The 12757-nt window shown below is 39.6% G+C and overlaps 1 protein-coding gene and 1 long non-coding RNA gene across 8 annotated transcripts in view; one reads left to right on the forward strand and one right to left on the reverse strand.

Annotated features, from left to right (window-relative positions):
• Positions 1–12757, reverse strand: part of RALYL (RALY RNA binding protein like) — an 821188-nt gene that overhangs the window by 199544 nt on the left and 608887 nt on the right. The window lies entirely within an intron of this gene.
• Positions 7705–12757, forward strand: part of LOC132657202 (uncharacterized) — a 116294-nt gene continuing 111241 nt past the window's right edge. Inside the window, exons 1-2 of the long non-coding RNA XR_009595016.1 lie at positions 7705–7826; positions 8833–8990. This is a non-coding gene — a long non-coding RNA (uncharacterized LOC132657202). The remainder of the gene's footprint in view (positions 7827–8832; positions 8991–12757) is intronic.

Raw genomic sequence — 12757 nt, forward strand, 5'->3', positions numbered from 1 at the left:
TAAGAAAGGTGGGATGGCAGATTAGCAGGGGGCAAGGATCACCATTCTGATTTCATAATTCAAATCAGGATTCTGTTCTGTCACTGACATACAAGTATGAGTTATCCATGGAGGGTAATTGCTATTTGCAACCATAGACTTGCCTGAAATTGCCTCAACCTGGGAACAAAAAGTTGCACATGTCAGAACTTGTTGGAGTGATGGCCACTAATTGGATATCAGACTGATACCTGGACTCTCCAGAAATCGAACTCCTTGCCAAAGGAGCCTGTTTAGGCCATCACTCATACTCATGATCACATAAAATAGGTTCAAAGCAAGCTGATGTGCCCACAAAAGGACTAACACATTTCCAGAGTCAGACACTTAAAAAGAGAATGTCTAGAGTCCCTTCATCTCCTCTCGTCCATGTAGGAGCAAAGTCAGTGCAGGGAAGAAACAGGGGGCATCAGAGCAGATGGACCACAGCCACTCCCACTGGCTGGAATGGCTGGTTGACCATCTTCAATCAAGAGCAGAAAGACAACATGGCCGGTATAAAATCATAATAAGAGAAAAAGTCTGAGTCCTATCACAAGCTACCACATCAGTCACAGGTAGCCTGTGTTCAGACATTAATGTGTGAAATGGATTTCCATCTTGTTAAAAGCTCTGCATTTTGCTACAGTGCCTGATACCCATCTAACTAATACAGTATTAATGCATCATTTCTTAAATGATTATTTTAACTATTTAATGAGCAACTAGTCTTGGTCATATGGGATAAAAAGCTTTTTATGTACTATATGGTAAATGCCCAAAGATGCTATGTCTTTTCTCTTACCAATTTAAACCCTGTGAATTTTTGCCTGACTGGTTTAAAATTCAGCTTAGCTATCATTTCTCCAGGACAATTTTTCCTTGACTCCTTGGTAAAGCTCCTTTCTCCAAGGGTTCAGGTGTACATCTTTCATAGTATCTAGAATATATTTATTAGTGACTTTCTCTAAAATACAGTGCCTAACAGTTCCTCAGAACACAATAAGTGTTTAAAAATCGTTTGTAAGATAAATGAACACAGGACTCAAAAGAAGGATAATTAGAAGTTGTGCTCTAGACAAAATGATATGACCACACGTCTGTAGAAAAGCATTAGCAGCAAATGCATCAGACAGTGAGATCTGTTAACACATTATTAAAATGATGTGGATGAAAAATCATAAAAAGGCCATAAACAATGTTAGTGGTTGGGGTAAGAATACTGCAAAAAGTTAGTAACACTTATTTTCTCACAGCTCCCATTATGTGTCACAGAAAGATTCTCATATCTAGACTTCATACTTCTTTGAACATTTGGCATATAATTTTCTTTCAACTTCACTACATCACTTAACTAGTTATTGGACAGTGGGGAGGTTAACTTATCATTCAGTTCAATTCTTAGAACAATGCCACTGCCATTACGGAGAATTCGCTCTTCAGAAAGTGTCAAAAACAGAAATGATTGAGTTAATTGCAGAGAACAGATGTTAGGGCAAGTGAAGATGGCCAAGGAAAATAGTAAGGAGACAAAGGAGATAAAAGACCTGAGAGAAAACGGCAGAAAATGCCTGCTCATTGATACTTTGCACTGTATGAAAACCTACATCAAGATATAATCAATAGGTTAAAGAGTAATGGCTTGTATTCATAATGGTATTTGGGAAACTTTGGTATGATTACACAGTTCTAGGTTATTTAACAAATATTAGGGCCCCCCTGCTGGCTCAGACAGTAAAGATCTGCCTGCAATGCGGGAGACCCGTGTTCGATCCCTGGCTCAGGAAGATCCCCTGGAGAAGGGAATGGCAACCCACTCCAGTACTCTTGCCTGGAGAATCCCAAGGACAGAGGAGACTGGCGGGCTACAGTCCACGTGGCTGCACAGAGCTGGACACGACTGAGCATGCATACTCACATAAACAAATACTAAACATTTGCATTCAACCAGTCAGCAGACTCCAGACTCTGATCAAAGGACCAAACACTGCATAGTTTGAAGTCAGGATGCAAAGTCAGTGTATTTGAAGTGATCCATTCATGTAGAATGCTAACACAAGGAAGCGATGCTTTACTATAAGCTATATATATATATATATATATATATATATATATATTTTTTTTTTTTTTTTTTTTTGCTACAGTAGCTTTGGGTTCAAAGTCTTTCCAGACAATATACCATTTCCTTTGTTTTTTATGTCACTGAAAGAGTTTCAGGTATAGAAACTTGAGGCAGAATTATAATGGATCATCTTTTTCTCAGTGATTTTCAAAGATTAGATACGAGGGTCAGGCTGGCAGTGGATCTTATCATTTTCCATTTGAGCTGCTTCTCTCCTGTCTTACTCATCTTCCGTCCATATTATCCACATACTCTTCAAGCTTGTACTGTGATGAATGACAGGCGCATATTTTATTTGACATTTGGGTAAACTATGCTTAATATTTCACCCCAGACCTACCTACTATTTCTACCTGTGAAGATACGCTTGAGCTCATAAACTTTCTGTTGAATTACGGCCAAGACTTAGAGGGAAAAAATAAAAAGAAAAGAATTCAGAATCATCTCAAGCAGTGAGAAGATTAGATGAATTCCTTTAACAAGTGCTGGAAGCTACCTGTCACTTTAGTGCGTTACAAAATTATACTTCCCCTTCCAATGAGCTAAAAACAGATTCAAGAGATCATGATGAAGTGGAAAAGTGATTCACTAAGTTACAAACACAAATTCTCAGCTGAAATATGTGGACTTGTCTTTTATTTGTGACCAAGCATATGGAATTAACTCCAAGAAAAATTTCAAGGCATTTACCTGTACCTTGCTTAGAACCTGAGAGAATATATAGGGTCCAGTGTTTTCCTTTGGGCTCAAATATGTGATAAAGAGATACATATCTGTATGATGACCTTGGATTCTGTCTAAGTACAGTGGAAACTCTAGTCTCCTTCCTAAGTATCTTTAAACTCTGAAAAGATGAAAAAATAAGTAGAGAAAAGACAAATTAAATTAATTTTAAAATTATTATAATTTTTCTGTTAACTTTTAAAATATTTAGCATAATCTATTAAACTTTGTTACTTAAGTTACTTGAAATAATAATTATAGCTTAATTAATATTTATATCATCTACTTAGAAAAAGAGTGCATGCTATATTTGTATCTTCCCTTTTAGGCATTTAAAATATTAAGAGAATCAGATGTACTAAAGTTACATACTTAGTTTCATGAATGTTTAAGACATTACAATTGTTTGCAAACTGGATTAGTTTTATAGAGAAATTCAGTTTCTTACAAAAGAATTAACTTAAATTTTAATCAAAGAATATATTAAGAATAAGCACCTATTTTAAAGATAATTACCAAAAGTATAAGCATAACTTACAGTTATATAAGGCTAATGAACTTAAATCTTAAGAAAATTAAGACTTGAATGTGTAAGTTAATAAATTAAAAGTTAACTTAAATAAAAACTTAAATAAGCAAAAATGAACTTACTTAAATAAATTTAACTTACTTAAATATCTATATATTTAACATTATACATGTGTATATAACATTACACATGAAGTATCTGAGACGTGGAGATGTGGGTTCAATTCCTGGATAAGGAAGATCCCCTGGAGGAGGAAATGGCAACCCACTCCAGGATTCTTGCCTGAGAAAAATCCCATGAACAGAGGAGCCTGGCGGGCTACAGTCCACGGGGTCTCAAAAGAATCAGACACAACTGAGCCACTAAACAACAATATTAAATTATAGCCCATTATTCGGTTTTTAAGTAAATCTTATTAATTATTTTGAAGGACCATAAAAGCCTTTGACTGTGTGGAACACAGCAAACTGTGAAAAATTCTTAAAGAGATAGGAATACCAGACCAATTTATCTGTCTCCTGAGAAATCTGTATGCAGGTTAAGAAGAAACAGATGTGGACATATAAAAATGGTCCAATTCAAAATTGGGAAAGGAGTATGTCAAAGCTGTATATTGTCACCTGCTGGAATCAAGATTTCTGGAGAAATATCAACAACCTCAGGCATGCAGATGATGCCACTCTATTGCTCAAAAGCAAAGAGGAACTAAAGTGCCAATTGATGAAGGTGAAAGAGAAGAGTGAAAAAGCTGGCTTAAAACTCAACATTCAAATAGCTAAGATTATGGCATCTGGTCCCATCACTTCATGGTAAATAGAAGGGGAAAAAGTAGAAACAGTGACAGATTTTTATTTTGGGGGGCTCCAAAATCACTGCAGGTGGTGACTGCAGCCATGAAATTAAAAGACTTGCTCTTGTAAGAAAAGCTATGACAAACCTAGACAGCATATTAAAAGCAGAGACATGACTTTGTTGACAAAGGTCCATTTGGTCAAAGCTATGGTTTTCCCAGTAGTTAGGCACAGATGTGAGAGCTGGACCATAAAGAAGACTGAGGTTGAAGAATTGATGCTTTTGAATTGTGTTGTTGGAGAAGACTCTTGTGAGTCCCTTGAACTGCAAGGAGAACAAACCAGTCCATCCTAAAGGAAATTAGTTCTGAATATTCACTGGAAGGACTGATGCTGAAGTCGAAACTCCAATCCTTTGGCCACTTGATTGGAAGAACCGACTCACTGGAAAAGACCCTAATGCTGGGAAAGTTTGAGGGCAGGAGGAGAAGGGGGTGACAGAGCATGAGATGGTTGGATGGCATCACTGACTCAACAGACAGGAGTTTGAGGAAAGTCTGGGAGATAATGAAGGACAGGGAAGTCTGGCAGGCTGAAGTCTATGGGGTTGCAAAGTGTTAGACACCACTTAGCGACTGAACAACAATTATTTTTTAATGTTTGACATCCAGGTAAATTGCCAGATTTCTCTGTATTCTTTCAGTTTTATGCATGGAGCTAGTTTCTTATTGAGCTAGCTTGGGGAGTACTAGACCATTTCAATGCAAGTTCTTATCGGGTTATAAATATAATTTATTTTTCTCCCTACAAAATGCCTTCCATGAGAAAAAAAATGCCTTCCAAGAGTTGTGTTTGGGGGCATAGTCCAATAAAATTAAAAGTCCACAAGACTCCAGCTTATGGACCATAACTGACCCCCTGATTGTCTCTTCATTATATATTCTGCCTTAGCTATGTTCTGATGAAGAAACTGCTGTGCCCTTTCTGAAGTAGAAACTTACTTTTTGCCAAATTGCCTGAGAATTTTAAAAAGTATGAATTTTTTGAAAGGACTCAAACATTAGAGTTTCATGTTCTAGATGTTTTTAAATAGCTTTTTCTTTCTGCCTATGTCAATCTAAGATCATGGCACCTGGTCCCATCACTTCATGGCAAATAGATGGGGAAACAGTGGAAACAGTGTCAGACTTTTTTGGGGCTCCAAAATTACTGCAGATGGTGATTGCAGCCATGAAATTAAAAGACTCTTATTCCTTGGAAGGAAAGTTACGACCAACCTAGATAGCATATTAAAAAGCAAAGACATTACTTTGCCGACAAAGATCTGTCTAGTCAAGGCTATGGTTTTTCCAGTGGTCATGTGTGGATGTGAGAGTTGGACCATAAAGAAAGCTGAGTGCCGAAGAACTGATGCTTTTGATCTGTGGTGTTGGAGAAGACTCTTGAGAGTCCCTTGGGCAGCAAGAAGATCCAACCAGTCCATCCTAAAAGGAATCAGTCCTGGGTGTTCATTGGAAGGACTGATGCTGAAGCTGAAACTCCAATACTTTGGCCACCTAATGCAAAGATCTGACTCATTGGAAAAGACCCTGATATTGGGAGGGATTGGGGGCAGGAGGAGGAGGGGACGACAGAGGATGAGATGGTTGGATGGCATCACCGACTCGATGGAAGTGAGTTGGAGAGAACTCCGGGAGTTAGTGATGGACAGGGAGGCCTGGCGTACTGCAGTTCATGGGGTCACAAAGAGTTGGACACGACTGAGTGACTGAACTGAACTGAACTGATGTCAGTCTAAATAGGTTATATACTTGTGACGGAACTAGTATTTGTTGAAAAAATTTTCATTATTATTATGATGTCATGTTTTTTGTTGGGGGGGGGGGTGACTTTCCCCCGTCCTGTGGGAGGTGGTAAGGGTCTACTGCCTTGGATTCAAATTGTTATCACAGAATGAAAAGAAAACAAAACAAAACAAAACTTTTTCTTTTTTTTTTTTTTTAGAAAAAAACTCTAAAATGTTGACATCCAGAGGGGGATTTTTTTGATTCGGAAACTAGAAAACAATCTTGAAAGCCAGGCTTTGTTGAGAGATAAAAGAATTTCTATTCCTTTACTCTTTCTTAGTAAATATCAAGAAACTCCCTGTAGACCCAACCTTAGGTTCTTCCATTGCCTAAAGAAGTTAGTGCTTCAACTAATCTGCCTGAACCATGAGGCTAGTTGCCTCAGGAAGAAACATAACATGTAAGAGAAGTCCAAGCCAAAAACTATAGAAATGGAAACCGAACACTTTTAACTGCAAGGGCTATAGGAAGAAGGAGACAGGAATAGACGTAGGAGAGAGGCAGTGCGATCCATACATCAAAAATGCAGTGATTGGATTGAAAGAAAAGACAACATTATAGGATTTTTAGCCAGTTTCTGTGTGGGATTCTGAAGGACAGTTTCCAGATTGACATGACTTGCCTAAATCAGATATACCTCATGAGTGTAAAATTCTATATGCTACCTATGAAGTGGGAGCCTCATGAAGAAAACTGAGTAGCTGCGGACAGAGAAGCCACGCTTCCTTTGCATTACTGAACAGAGGAGAGTAACCCCGTGACACCAGCTTACCCGAGAGAGCCACTTCTGTTACAACATGTGCCTACAAACACCAGACTCTGCACAATAGAAACCACAGGGTTTATGGGGAAACGTGGGTCATCGTTCAGCACTCAAACACTCCATTGGCGACACATTTTAAAAAAAGAGGATCCTAATACAAACAGTAGCAGTTCTACACATGCTAAGCTGTTGAGAAACACATAACCATTGGAATAAATATACCACTTGATCTTGAAAAAAAAAACCCTGACACTTGCTTGTGGAAACGTTGTGACTTGTGAGTCAAGGTGAGTTGGTGGAAGGCGGTGGGGGTAGAGGGGTGCCCTGAAATCGCAGGGGAGCCTGGAGCAACAGGTACGGAAGGACTAAGGTGACTGGTGCATTTTTACTGTAGGTGTTGAGGGTGCGTTTCTGTGTATATGTTTGGGGGTAGTGGCTGTGTGCGCATCCTTGGCTAGGTTCAACTGGGTGAATGTTTTATGCTCATTTAATGTTTCTCCTAGATAAATGTTTAGACACAAAGAGACAATTCCTCTTTAGTAGATGAATTACTTTGGAACAGATTCACAGTTTCAGAATAACTGCCTGCACTTCAAGGGTGAGCATCATCATCTGTTGCTCATCATCTCCAGGGCAGATGAAATGGTTTAAAACCGAAGCACCATTCCGATACCAGTCCCAGATCTCTGCTTCTCTAAACAAAATGAATCCCTCTAATTTTAGTATCAGCAAAACAGAAGGCAATTCGGGGCCTTCTCTGAGGGATCCTCCCTTAAGAAATCTTGAACTACCCTGACCTTTCGTCAGCAGATTAAGTTGGCGATTTTCAAAGTGTGGTTCACAAAAAAACAGCTGGCCCCTACACAGGCTGCGTTGTGTTTTAAACGAGACCACGTGACCAGATAGGGTCTAGTTTCTTCCCAAAGAGGCCAAGCAGTTGGCGCTCTGAGCCTGCTGGGGTAGGTTCAGATTTCTTGTCTCTTTTAAGGGTGTGACTTCCTGCTCTACTTTGTTGGGACCCAAAGAGACAAAGGTAAGGGCAAGAGAATGCCTGGCTCAGTCCAGCAGCACTTTTAGGCAAACTGGAGCAACGCTGGGTTTGTGGGTGGGCCTCACAGTGGGGCTCCCATGCCTCCCTTTACCCCTCCAGCCAGAGCCAGCGGTGTCTGTGGGTCACCAGCCGTGTCTGTGGGTCAGGGGTGTTTCTGGGAGCTTTGAGCTTAGCATTAAGGATATTGCTGAGTAAGGAGTAACTAAAAAACTATTTGCTTTTTATTCCATCCCTCTCATAATTCTCCTTATTTCCTTTCATTTTTTAAAGTGGTGGTAAAATATAACACAATTCACCGTTTTAACCATTTTTAGGAGCACAGTTCAGTGGTGTTAACACTGCTGTGTGACCGTTACGACATCCATCTCTAGAACTGTCTGCTGCTGCTGCTGCTGCTGCTAAGTCGCTTCAGTCGTGTCCGACTCTGTGCGATCCCAGAGACGGCAGCCCACCAGGCTCCCCCGATCCTGGGATTCTCCAGGCAAAAACACTGGAGTGGGTTGCCATTTCCTTCTCCAATGCAAGAAAGTGAAAAGTGAAAGTGAAGTAGCTCAGTGAAGAGTCACACTCAAAGGCAAAGTGACCTTTGAAGCAGAGGAAAGAGCAAAGAGTAGAAAACTTCTTCATTGAGCTGTATCCCATGTCAGGGAATCACGACCTTATTTTAGAATGCTGTCATTTTAAAGCTTTGAAATGCTTTCTACAGAAATGATTACATTAATCCTGCAGTCAATTTGTCTGAAGTTAGCAAGTGTTACAGCTATCAAAAGTGATACAAAAATAATTGAATACATTTTTAAAACTAGTAGATAGTGTGACTGTAATTTATTTTCTTGGGATTGCCAGGAAATAGCAGGAGAGAAATAACTCTATCAGGTATCAGACAAGGGAAAGATAAATTGAATAATGCCAAGCTTAATGTTACGCAGTGATCTCACTTGGTCAATAAGTAGCCTTAATTTCTGCTTTCAATTATTTTTCCCCTTAGGAGCACACAAAATTTAGGACTACTATCTATTCTTTCCTGATTTAAACTGTAAGTGCCCAAGTCAGCCTGATGGATAACCTAATCCGATCACTGAAGGACAAGCTGATTCTCTGTAACACTTCACCAGGACCAACGTGTAACGTATTATCCTACGAAAGGTATTGTTTTCCCTTGGGGGATGTTCCATTATATCTGCCTTTCCTTGCTTTAAATGCTTGATGCACTTCACAGTCATTGGCCTGTAGGAATTGATGTACCTCTCTCAATTTTCTGTAGATCTTTCTTATGCCTGGAGTCACAGCTGTGACATGTGTAACTGAAGCAGACAGCTGATAAAACTTGAAACAGGAAGTAACAGTTATTTGGGCGTATCCCCATCTCTTCTTCTTTTGCATAGAGTCAACTTTTGGGGATTGATATTTTTTTGAACAAATATTCTTGTTCTAATTAACTTCCTGGACTCTACTATTGTTTTCATGAATTGATCAGTTACCCCTTGCTTGTAATTGTATACTATCTGCTGAGGAAATTTTTTTCAGGAAAACTAAAATTGCATGATGGAGAAGGAAATGGCAACCCACTCCAGTATTCTTGCCTGGAGAATACCATGGACTGAGGAGCCCAGCGAGCTACAGTCCACGGGGTTGCAAAGAGTCGGACACAACTGAGAGATTAACACACAAATACAAAATTGCATGATAGTTCCAATTATCACAAAAAATTTTTTAAAGTACTGTATTATCAGAACACAAACTCCTTTTGTTGGCAGAAACTTCTGCTATTATATATAAAATGCTAACCAATTGTCCATGAAGGTATTTTATACTGGATATTTATCCATTAAATTCATAAGGCTATAGTCCAATGCCTGCCTACAGCCTTGCCAGGGTTTTTCTACCTAAACTCGTAACAGACAAGGTTATCAAGGACATTTGAACCTTTAAAAATTAATCCTGATTTGACTATCAACCTCTCATTTATAAGTTTTCATCTTTTCTTTGTCTTTGCGTCAACTCCATTCTGCACCCAACCTCAGACACGAGGGGGAAGCTAAATTAAAAAAATACAGCCCTGGAAATAAATGGCCAGTCTAATTTCCAAACCTTGGATAATATTGGTTCACATTTTTAATCAGCTACCAACTTAAAGAATATGAAGTACAGACAATGGTGAAAATTAAATCTCATTAAACTAAGCAAGGTTCTTACAGGAAGGGTTGTATATGTGCTATTTATGTCTGTCTGTCTGTTGTTGATATTGTTCAGTTGCTAAGTCATGTCTGACTCTTTGCAATCCCATGGACTGCATCACGCCAGACTTCCCAGCCCTTCACTATCTCCAGGAGTTTGCTCAAACTCATGTCCATTGAGTCGGAGATGCCATCCAACCATCTCATCCTCTATCACGCCTTTCTCCTCCTGCCTTCAGTCTTTCCCAGCATCAGGGTCTTTTCCAGATGAGTTGGCTCTTTGCATCAGGGGACCAAAAGTATTGGAGCTTCAGCTTCAGCATCAGGACTTCCAATAAAAATCGTGGTCGATTTCCTTTAGGATCAACAGGTCCTCCTTGCAGTACAAGGGATTCTCAAGACTTTTCTCCAGCAACACATTTTGAAGCATCAATTCTTTGGCGCTCAGCCTTCTTTATGGTCCAATTCTCACACCTGTACATGACTACTGGAAAAATCATGGCTTTGACTAAAAGACCTTTGTTGCAAAGTAATGTCTCTGCTTTTTAATATGCTGTCTAGATTGGTCATGGCTTTTCTTCCAAGAAGAAAGAGTCTTTTAATTTTGTGGCTGCAGTCACCATCGTCAGTGATTTTGGAGTCCAAGAAAGTAAAAGCTATCACTACTTCTATTTTTTCCCCTTCTATTTGCCATGAAGTTAAAGGACCAGATGCCATGATCTTAGTTTTTTGAATGTGGAGTTTTAAGCCAGCTTTTTCACTCTCCTCTTTCATCTTCATTAAGAGGCTCTTTAGTTCCTCTTCACTTTCTGCCACTAGAGTGGGATCATCTGCATAGCTGAGGTTGCAGAAATTCATCCCAGCAGTCTTAATTCCATCCTGTGACTCATCCAGACTGGAATTTTGCATGACGTACACTGCATAGAAGTTAAATAAGCAGGGTGACAGTCTATAGACGATATATAGCCTTTCCCAATTTGGTACCAATCCATTGTCCCATGTCTGGTTGTAACTGCTGCCTCTTGATTTGCATACAGGTTGCTAAGGAGGCAGGTAAGGTGGTCTGATATTCTCATCTCTTGAAGAATTTCCCACAGTTTGTTGTGATCCACACAGTCAAAAGCTTTAGCAAAGTCAATGAAGCAGGAGTAGGTGTTTTTTTCTGGAATTCCCTGTATTTTCCTATGATCCAGTGGGTGTTGGCAGTTTGATCTCTGGTTCCTCTGACTTTTTCTAAATCTAGCTTGTACATCTGGAAGTTCTCAATTCAAGTGCCGTTGAAGCCTGGCTGGAAGGATTTTGAGCATGACCTTGCTAGCATATGAAATGAGTCCAATTCTATGGCAGTTTGAACATTCTTCGGCATTTCCTTTCTTTTGAACTGGAATGAAAACTGACCTTTTCCAGTCTATGTGCATTCCATGACACAAATTGTTTCTTTTCAAAGTGACATTTTCTCCTGTAAATTACCTAGACTTTCTGCATATCACTTTCCAGGAGCAGACAGCAGTGGTGGAGCGATGGCTCGCCAGCCTGGAAGAGACTTGCCCCAGAGGCTAACCGCGCTGCCGTCATCTTTTCCACTCTCTGTATGAGGCAGTGTTCTTTCTCCTCAAGGTTTCTGCCCGGTCTCGTCTAGAGAGTGACATTAAAGCAGTACACCCTTAGGGGCGGGGTCAGATCCCTTTAGCCCCTCCTCCAAGCACATTTCGGGGACTGGCTTGATAAACCACGGCTCCTTTTCTGATGGCTCTCTAGTTCAAGACACGTACCCTCCCTCCATCCTTCTTTCTCTCATCTGCCTTCTTTTAGGTTTCTTGCAAGACTCTTCAGGCCTCGGAAGACATAACCTATTAGTGTGCAACTATAATATTAACACAAAGAGGTGTCATCTGGCAGTTTGGTTACATTAGGAGCATAATCCTTTCATTATATTTGCATTTCCAGGTGTTTTCTCATCACTGAACCCTCCTGTTAAGACTAGGATAGCCTTCAATTACTGAAAGCTTTTGGCAGAATAACACAGAAACTTCTCAGCCACTTGTTAGAGCCATCAACCTTATGCCCTATATAATGTAAACCTCTGGACTTATACTGCAAGTTCAGAAATTATTAATGTGCTTTGGGCATCTCAGTGCATCCTTAAATCTTTACAGACTCTCTTTTTAGAATAAATCATACTCATATAATTTCTCTGTCACTGGTTGCTTTTACTCTACAAGTGAGAGAAAACTTTGTGCCTCTTTTTTTCTCTCCTGAATTTTAACAGTAACACCCGGGACTTAGTCTTTTTGTCTTTTTCCTCAGCAATTCATCCTACGTAGAGAAACTAACTCTTTAAGTTTCAAAGCCATCTTCCCATGGATGACTCTAGATCTCTCAAAATCTTTCCACTTCATTTTTGAAGTCTTCTGCTTCCACAGGAAAATGACATATAGCTAGCATGTAACACAGAAACCTAAGCTGGTGATCTTCCTTTCCTAAGAAATCTGTTCCATCAGCTCCTTCCTACACACGAACAGTATTGCCTTTCTCCAATTTTTTTCATACCACTAGACCACGATTCTTAATTGTTCTTTGGCTTTGTTTATTCACCACGTTCACCATTGGACTAAGCCTGCATGATGCAATGATTCTTTTCAGTTGCTCTAGCTACTCCCCTCAAACAAACCCGTCAAACACATACGCCTGGGTGAATACTTGGCTTTCTTGTTCTGTTCATTTTACACGTTTATT

This window comes from Ovis aries, chromosome 9 (assembly GCF_016772045.2).
Source record: "Ovis aries strain OAR_USU_Benz2616 breed Rambouillet chromosome 9, ARS-UI_Ramb_v3.0, whole genome shotgun sequence".
Lineage (NCBI taxonomy): Eukaryota > Metazoa > Chordata > Mammalia > Artiodactyla > Bovidae > Ovis > Ovis aries.